At 31.1% G+C, this 4234-nt stretch overlaps 1 long non-coding RNA gene across 1 annotated transcript; it reads right to left on the bottom strand.

The window, feature by feature from the left end:
* Nucleotides 1-264: 264 nt before the first annotated feature.
* Nucleotides 265-4234, bottom strand: LOC126888093 (uncharacterized). Its single transcript, XR_007699383.1, has 2 exons — nucleotides 2079-4234; nucleotides 265-1450 (listed from the first exon to the last, which is right to left on the bottom strand). It is a non-coding gene; the product is annotated as an uncharacterized LOC126888093 (long non-coding RNA).

Here is a 4234-nt window from a genome sequence, read left to right as displayed (position 1 = left end):
TGCCTGTCGAAGAACAGTAGATCAAAGTAGAGAGTGATGATAACTAAGAAGGGAAATATTAAGAGAAGAATATATGCTCAGAAAATAGATTAAATAAATATAATAATATAATAAAAATAGAAGAATATAAGAGATAAATACAATAGACTGAATTATGGGCGCCAGAAGTTTGGATAGACCAAACTTCCAGGTATCTTACACTGCTGTTAAATATTAAATATATTAAATAATTAAATTCAAAAATGGGAAAAAAAATAATTGGTATACAAAAACAAATAAATATTTATTAAATATAACTACTTAGATTTTTGACAACCTCTGAGTTAGAAAAATACAAATTATGTAACTATAAAATGACAATGGGAAATAATTACCTATCTAAGTATAAATATAATTACCTATTAAATTAGTATTGGAGTAGCTTTTCTAGGAAGCATACCCCCAACTTACATATACTAGGTTAAATAACAACCTTCACCAAATAATTGTACGATTAAAATACGTACAGCAACGCTAAACTACAAACGAATGAACAATAATATAAACTCTCAAAGAGTTAAATAGGCACCAGCCTCCTTAATGTGATCTACGGTCTACTTGATATATAAAAATCAGTTGCTTCGACGCGTAGTCACTAAAAATTTATCACAAGTAAAATGGATAGCTATTCAAAGGGAATAGCGTCCAGGGATATAATTAAAAGTTAAAAAAATGAATTTAAGTAAAAAGTTAAGCAAATAAGTTTAATTAATTAGAATGATTGGCTAAAGTACGTTAAAGTTATATAAGTTAATAAATTAGCAATAAAGAATAAAATATATAAATTTAAATTGATAAGTGGAGACTAGCAAGGTTAGTAACAAAAAAAATATAAAGTTAATTAAATAAATAAATGGTACAAGTAAATTTCAGGTAATATAATACAAAGGTAAAGAGAATCTCATATGAGGGAAAAGATGATCTGAGCTCAAACCTCCTTGACCAGAGAGTTTACTGGTTTGGGAAACACTATCAAAAATTATAGATATAATAATATGAAAAAAAAAATGCAACCTAAATCTTGAAACAAAAATATGTGTGATTAAACTATAAAACTTAGTTTGAACTAAATGTCCTGATTATTACACAAAAATATTAACGTGTTGTGATGGTAGAGTAATAATCACTTGCAAATAAGTACCAAGTGTCCCCAAAACAAACCCTATATTATGGTTCCCAAAAGTGTCCTTGTTATGGATACCGAAATCCCTGGTAGAAGAATTAGCACAGGGATGGTGCTAGCGTGTACTAATTATTCAAGGTGCCCTTCGGGGCGAAGTGCAGAATTCAACGCTACGTGGGAGGAGATTCTCCAGGCTGGTCTCCAAGTGACCTGGCTTGGCCTAGAACGGTTGCTCCCGGTTGTTAGGGGAGCTGATGGACTGGTTACTTTATAATTTCACCCAAACGGCTGAAACAAACATTTCCCGTTTTACTTTCAATGTAAAATCTCCGGAAAGGCAAAAAGAGAAAAAAAAAAAGAAAAAGAAATGAGATATCTTTTTGTAGAATGCACAACAAAAAAGATCATTAGTAAAAACACTGATGGATTTGACCTTGATTCACACTACGGACACAATAATTTGGAATTTAACTTTAAATTCAATATTTAATACAGAATATGATTTGTATCTGAAAGCAATATTTCTATAAAGGGTATTTTTTATTAATAAAAATGATATGGGATAATGTAATATGTTGTAAAATTTAGGAAAAATGATGGGAACGAAATTTAAGGTGGCTAAAATGCACGCAATTTAGTAGACTTTAGATAATAATGAATGTAATCTGTAAAATTTGAATTGAAGTTTATGAGGTTAGCATAACCCCACAAATTAAATAGATACAGGATATGTGACAAGATAATCCTTCATCTGAGTGTATATTTTCGAACCATGGATAGAATTAAAGATACTAAATTCAAATAACAACTTTGGTTCATAAATGTACAGAAATAAATTCGATAGGAATTTAATATGACACGATGGCGGCCATATTCGTTCTTTTTTCTCAAACCTTTTAAAAGTAAAAAAAATTACCAGATGGTGTGACTTCAATTTCTACGGGATCTTCCAAACTTTGTCTCCTAGCTCTTCCAAACAACAACACTATTAATTTTTCCACTAAATACTTATAGAAGCTTGAAACTCCGTATTAAAATTCCCGTAATTTCCGATCAACCATCTGCCGTTCCGTTCTAGCTAACCAAGCGAAGTGTCAATTATTTCCCGTCGTTAGACGAGGAGCCTCACAGAACAAACTTACATGACAGCGAATGGTGTCTAATACCAACTGAAGAACTCGTGCCAACTACTAGTTAAGTATGACGTCAGTCAAAGATTTATTTTAATTAGATCTTATTGATTTTGAGTATAACTTAATGACATAATGACAAACCGTTATTAAATTTTAAATAAAATAACTATAAAGATAATTAGAAATTAACGGAATGTTATATTCCTCTTCTACTCGGAGAAAAAAATTTTAAGCAAAAAAATTTTTTTTTAATTCAAAATATTAATAACCAAGTGGTAATAATCTATCATTCTACGTTGATCCGCAAGATTACAAGTAACCACAAATTAAGGATCAGGGAAAGAAGGATGATCACTACACCAAAACTATGAATCGCCAAAGATGACTCGAAGTCATATTAAAATGTCATCGACATTTTGTCTGTAAACCAAAACATAAGCTAAATAATATACTAAAGTTCGTAATGATAAATAAATATCGAACAGGCACTAAATCCAAAATTGAACTATCCATGGACATCAAATTTAAAAAGGGTATATCCAAGGACGAACAACCAGGCAAAGGTATGAGTCAATTCGCACCATAACCCAAATAAATATACTAAAGTAAGACAAAAGAAATCAAAACTAAAATCAGTGACGAATCGAACACTTAATCCAAAATTGAACTACCAATGGACACCAGATTCATAATAGCATGTCCAGAGCAGAACAATCAGGAATATTTATGGAACAATTCTCACCAGTGCCAAATAATACAAAGAGTAAGCATATCAAAGTTATCCAAAAACTCATTAATCAAAATAAATGTGGAATCGGACCAAAATCGGACTATCAATGGACACCAGATTTATATGAGCATATCCAAAGAAGAACGATCAGGAAGATTTGTGTACCAATTCTCACTAATACTAAATAAACTAAATTAGGTCTATCGACTAAAGTAAGTCGTTGACTAACTAAAATTGGTCCGTGCTGTTGTTCACTAGCTATAGCATGTAGCTACAATAGATGCATGGGAATAAGAAATACAGATAACGTACCAATTGTAATAATAAAATCTAAATGGTGAACTTACAAGTTCTATGACACCATAATAAATGATAGAAAAAAATAATATGACGGGAACGAGCAACCAATTTTGAATAAAACTGTAGATTCATACGTTCTCGCATACATAGAATTATCCAGGAAATATTCCTGAATCTCAACAACAAAACTAATGCCTCAGGAAAGAAGAGGGAATCTACTAAAATAAGCAATTCATTTGTCCAAACACCTCAAATACTAAAAGGAACCTACTACCTATAAAGTACGGGACATAATATAAACTAAATATTCCCTATCAAATGCTAAAAAATGTAACTGGAATAATTACACAAGGATGGTCAGGACATGTGGCCAACATTTCCTGACCAGAAATATTTTGATGGATAAACATCTGCGTACTCTGCTATGAAAACATAGGTTACGAAATCGGATAGCAGTGATCAGTTGCTGAATTTCGAACCCACGCATTCACTAGGTTACCTAGGAACCCACATTACAGAGCATTGGCAGACTAGTTCTTAAGAAGAAATCCATACATACATCAGAATTCCAAACTAATTCCAGAATCATACTGTGTAGGGCATAAGGATATAAATTATTATAAAGTATTTAGGATATCTGTGACAAATGTTGATAAAGTAAACCAATATCTAATTAAGAACCACCCCATCTTTCCAATATGACAAATCTCATAACCAGATAATAAAAGATACGTATAAAAAAAAATAGTATGTACCTAATCAAATATCAAAAATACAACACACAACCTGAGATAAGTAGTGTCTAATATTGTTAGTTCCATAGTTCCATACCAAATATCAACATTAAACCAACGTACTTGTATGAGCTTACATATTCAAATATATAAATATACAATAATCAACAACCCT

The sequence above is a fragment of the Diabrotica virgifera genome, chromosome 7, assembly GCF_917563875.1.
Source record: "Diabrotica virgifera virgifera chromosome 7, PGI_DIABVI_V3a".
In the NCBI taxonomy this organism is placed as follows: domain Eukaryota; kingdom Metazoa; phylum Arthropoda; class Insecta; order Coleoptera; family Chrysomelidae; genus Diabrotica; species Diabrotica virgifera.
Note: the sequence above shows the minus strand (reverse complement) of the source record. Positions and strands in the feature narration are given on the sequence as shown.